The 5,392-nt window shown below is 43.8% G+C and overlaps 1 pseudogene; it reads right to left on the minus strand.

Moving 5' to 3' along the window:
• Positions 1 to 4,864: 4,864 nt before the first annotated feature.
• LOC126189787 (5S ribosomal RNA) lies at positions 4,865 to 4,982 on the minus strand (annotated as a pseudogene).
• Between the last annotated feature and the right edge of the window lie 410 nt (positions 4,983 to 5,392).

Raw genomic sequence — 5,392 nt, forward strand, 5'->3', positions numbered from 1 at the left:
CGTGTGAAAGATGGTGGGAAAATATAAAACAACATCTTTCACAGGGTACTAGTTATCTGAATCGAGGCTTCTTCACGGTTTGTAGCTGTTGGATTTAAAATAGGGTCAGATAATAAATGGGTCAATGCTTTCACATTTTGGTCGCTAGCATTAGCTTCTGAACTCTACCCCAACGAAATGTATGAGAGGTGTTCAAAAAACAATGGAACACATATTTTTATGGAAGCAGTTTGGTTTCATTCAGGACTGCAGAACATCATGTTATTCTCATTCTTTTGGCAACAAAACCGTATTTTTCAACATAATCACTGTTCAATATAATGGCCTTACATCACCTTACTGGGAGGAGTCGTATGCCCGAACGGTAACACTGTAATGGTCGACGTCGCAGTCAACGTCTTCCTCTGTCGACAACCTCCCCATCATCCACTAACTGCTTACCGCAGAGTGCGCCCTTCATTGAGCCAAACAGATGGAAGTAGGATGGTGTGAGATCCAGCTGTAGGGTGGACGAGGAAGAACAGTCCAGTGAAGTTTCGTGAGCTGCTGTCGGGTGCGCAGACTCGTGTAAGGCCTTTCTTTGTCATGCAAAAGGAGAAGTTCGTTTGAATTTTTATAGCTACGATCACGCTGAAATCGTTGCATCAGTTTCTTGCCGGTAGCACAATATACGTCGGAGTTAATTGCTGTACCGTGAGGGAATACATCAAACAGAATAACGCCTTCAGATTCCTAGAATGCTATCGCCAAGACCTTACCAGCTGAAGGTGCAGCTTGTAATGGTACTTTGACTACCGCGCCTCCGCCAATACAAACATATAATTTACGATCGCGCACGCAGAAGAGCGCTGCGCCAGCGACCGATTTTTATAAATAATTTTGTCCGCCTTTTTTACTTTTGCGTAGGTTTTTTTGTTTTTAACAACTAATTGATGACACTCTCTCTCTCGTCTTCATAAAAAAAGACGTGTATTTTTCGGCGCTGTGTTGAATGTGCTTTTGGGTGAAAATTAAAATTATATTACAAAGCGAGGTTGTTTCAATAGTGATTCGAGGTGGTTATCGCCAAGTTTGTAAATTGATCATGACAGTGACAACTTGAAGAAATTTTCAACAGACGGAGAAAAGTGAAAGACGGGTCGTCCTACAAGAGAAATTTGGAGGACAGCCATGAAAACTATATTGTAATTAATACTGCGTATCTAACAAGATTATAAGATAAATTTCAATTTATTTCTGATGCGATTTCCGTACAGTCGCTTTTTGTAGTGTTGCCGACCCGGTCTGCCATTCACGGTCAAATTACAGCACGATCTCAATCAATAATACGAAGTCCGCCTTATTCGTAACTGAAACCAGCAAAATTCAAAACCCAATCAGATTTTCTATTTTATATTTTTCACGGTATTTTCCCAAGACAAAGGTAACACTACAAGCTTTGAACTCTTTCTTCGGATGAAGATGTGGCGCCACTCATTGGATTGCCGTTTTCCTCCCAATTCGAACTGAAGGACCCATGTTTCAGCCCCAGTGACGTTGTTCTACAAAAAATTATCATGAACACCCTCGTAACGCGTAAGATATTTCGCACGGATGTTCCTTCGTTGCTCTTTATGGTTGTCTGTTAGGCTAGGAGGAACCTAGCGAGCACACACCTTTGAGTTCCCCAACTGGTGGATGACTTTGTCAGCACTACCGCCACAGACGTACAGTTGAGCAGCGAGGTGTCTGAGAGTGATGTGTCGATCACCTCGAACGAGAGTGTCCGCACGTTGCAACATTGCAGAAGTCATAGCTGTGTGCAGCTCTCCGGCACCCGGAAGATCAGACAGGTATGGGCAACCTTGTTGGGATTATCACAGATGTCTTTTCCAAATACTTACCGTGTTTTTGTTCACTGTCACGTCACCGTAGACATTCTGCAAGCCTTATGAATATCTTGTCGTATGCCGAAATGGAGTAACAAGGACACGTTTTAATTACCTCGATGGAGAGCATCTAAGAGCGACTTTTGGGTGGACAGCTAGTATATTTCCACCCTCTAAAGAATCTACACGGTTAGAGGGTGTTCAGATACACAGAAACTGGTGTAAATCTCAAGGAATCTCATTTCAAATTAAATTCCGAAAAACGAAGTTCAGTGGCAGTTCACTTCTGGCAATACTGATTTTAACTCATCTATTCACTGCGCGATACTACTGTATGAGGCTGACTCAGCTCTAACAATCAACTGCTTGCTAGTCCTCGGTCCTGAGACTACTGTCTCGTTCCCAATATAGCTCTAAATATTCTAAGTCCTCAGCCTGGCGACGAACGGCGCAGGCTAGCATCCCAGACGACTACTGGCTGTGCTCTTCCTTGGTTCGGGGCTAGTCCCCTCTTTACAGCGCTCACCAAGTTGCTGGAACGTTGCCTCTGACGCACATCGTCGACAAACATTGAGACAGTTCTGATTTCTGGTTCAACTGGATCTGAAGTAAGACGATGCTGTCGGCGTGAGCGATGAATACAGAGTGGGCTGAGCGGCGCTGCGCTCCTACGTCAGTAATCAACCAGCAGCGGTTCTGTATGGAAGCTCTTGAGGGCGCGTCTACGCTGACGTCTTTCATTCTTTGCTGCGTCAGGCAGCGACTGTCCTTACTTGTGGTTTCGTCGAGAGGTACTAGTTTTCATGGGAACTCGTTCTTCCGATGACACCACAGTTTTTACTTTGAAATAAAATTACGTGTGTATCACGATTAATAACGAAAACCGACAGATATGTGCGTATGTGATAATAGAAACAGTAACGTTCCACAAAACGTGAGCCCGCAGTTCAGCAGTTTTCAGTCGAATGAAGATTTGTGATTACGAGCCTCGCCTACTTTTGTATGAAATATTGCCCTAGAGAGTACATCAAAATGTAAGATTCTTGATTGAGTACCTGTCCATGTTACAATTTACTATACACTCTGAATGGGGACCTTTGCCTTTCGCGGGCAAGTACTCTGCCAACTGAGCTATCCAAGCACGACTTACGACCCGTCCTCCAGTTCTGCCAGTACCTCGTCTCCTACCTTCCAAACTTCACAGAAGCTCTTCTGCGAACCTAGCTGATCTAGCAGAACTTCTGTGAAGTTTGGAAGGTAGGAGACAAGGTAATGGCAGAACTGAAGCTATGAGGTCGGGTCGTGAGTCGTGTTTTGGTAGCTCAGGTGGTAGAGCACTTGCCCGCGAAGGGTAAAGGTCCCCATTTCGAGTCTCGGTGCGGCACACAGTTTTAATCTGCCGGGAAGTTTCACTGAAGTAAATGATCCCTGTCATCACGCACTTTGACGCAATATCGACCCTACAACGAGTTACTAAATCTTCCATACACGACCGCAATATTGCGTAAAGACACGACCGAAACATTTGTTGCTCCTGTTTTAACGACCCTCTCTATGAAATATCTGTAACCTTCACTTTTGAGATGACTCGAGACTGAAAAACTGAGAGGACTGAGACCTGCATGAGATCTTGGAGGAAAATGTACAAGGCCTGTTTGACCTATCTTTCCTGGACCGTTGTTGACGTGTTAGACTTTATCTTGCATCAACAGCAGAATGTTTCTGTGCCTCAATACGAATCCTCCACATTCTGCAATCAGGCACCAAGGGTGAAATTCGAGCCCAATTACATGGGTACTTTATCAAAACGTTTACATGTAAAATGCATTTGTGTTAACTAAGACCGTGTTACATATCAAAATAAGTGGTGGTACTTAACCATGCCGAACACCTTGTGGACAGGACGACAACAGCTGTGACATTCATCTTGGGGATTAAGAAGCCGCTTCAGCTGTCTTTGCTAGTTTTACTATCGGATAACAACCAGTTTCGTGGTACTGGAAACCTCATTCTCAGTTCAAACATGTAACATAGAGGAAAATATACTATGATAACTAAGACATTAGAGCTAAGCAGCCCGGAGCGTGGAACACAACATTCGTTTTCTGACCAAACTAATGTACTGCCAAATGGTGGTGCGTCAGATAATCAAAATCAGTCGGACATAGGGATACAACTGCAACTGGTCGGCGTAGCCTAAACAAATTACAGAACGTTAATTATAAGGTAACAAGGAGATATATAAAATACCCTATAAAGACCTGATGAGCGAGGGGAGCCTGCATCGAAATTCCTTAAACTAGTTGTTCATCAGATCTTTCTATGGATTTTTATGTATCTTCCTCTTATCATATTATTACACTGATGTAATTTGTTTAGGCTCCACCTATCGTTTGGACAATTGGACTTGGATCCCTACGTCGGGATGATTTTGATTCACTGCCGTACCACCATTTACCGGTTTGTTTGTTTGTTTGTTGAGACAACGAATGTTGGTCTCCATGTTCAAGGATAGTTAGCTCTTATATCTTCTTATGACTCAGGATTTTTTTTTTTTTTTGGAGTCATCAGTCTTCTAAGTGGTTTGATGAAGCCCACCACGAATTCCTTTCCGGTGCCAAGTTCTTAATCTCAGTGTAGCTTCAATTATTTGCTGAATGTATCCCAACATCTGTCTTGCTCTACAGTTTTCACCCTCTACAGCTCTCTCTAGTACCATGGAAGTCATTCCGTAACTTCTTAACAGATGTTCTATCGTCTTACTCCTTCTCCTTGTCAATATTTTCCACATATTCCTTTTCTCACGGATTCTGTGGAGAACTTTCTCACTCCTTACCTTCTTAAGCACTCCGTCTTCAGGCCATAAGCGGCTCAACGGGACCATCCGACCGCCGTGTCTTCCTCAGCTGAGGACGCGGTTAGAGGGGCGTGTGGTCAGCACATTCGGTCGAGTTGCTCCTCAGTTGGTATCACAAGGCTTAGTGCACCACGACAAATGACAACAGCGCATGGCGGCCCGGATGGTCACCCATCCAAGTGCCGGCAACGCCCGACAGTGCTTAACTTCGGTGATCTGACGGGAACCGGTGTATCCACTGCGGCAAGGCCGTTGTCCTTACCTTATTAGCCCACCTAATTTTCAACATTTTTCTGTGGCACTATATCTCATATGCTTCTACTCTCTTCTGTTCTGGTTTTTCTACAGCCCACGTTTCACTGCTATAGAATGATGTGCTCCATTTTCAGAAATTTGTTCCTCACATTAAGGCCTATATTTGATACTAGTAAACACTCTTGACCAGGAATGCTCTTTTTGCCAGTGCTAGTAGTCTGCTTTCGATGTCCTCCGTGTCCCGTCCGTCATTGGTTATTTTACTGCCTAGGCAGTAGAATTCCTTAACTTCATATACTTCGTGACTATAAATCCTGATGTTAAGATTCACTCTGTTTTCATTTCTGCTAGGTCTCATTACCCTCGCCTTTCTTCGACTTACTTTCAATCCTTATGCTGTTCACATCAGACT

Source organism: Schistocerca cancellata, chromosome 5 (genome assembly GCF_023864275.1).
Source record: "Schistocerca cancellata isolate TAMUIC-IGC-003103 chromosome 5, iqSchCanc2.1, whole genome shotgun sequence".
Classification (NCBI taxonomy): domain Eukaryota; kingdom Metazoa; phylum Arthropoda; class Insecta; order Orthoptera; family Acrididae; genus Schistocerca; species Schistocerca cancellata.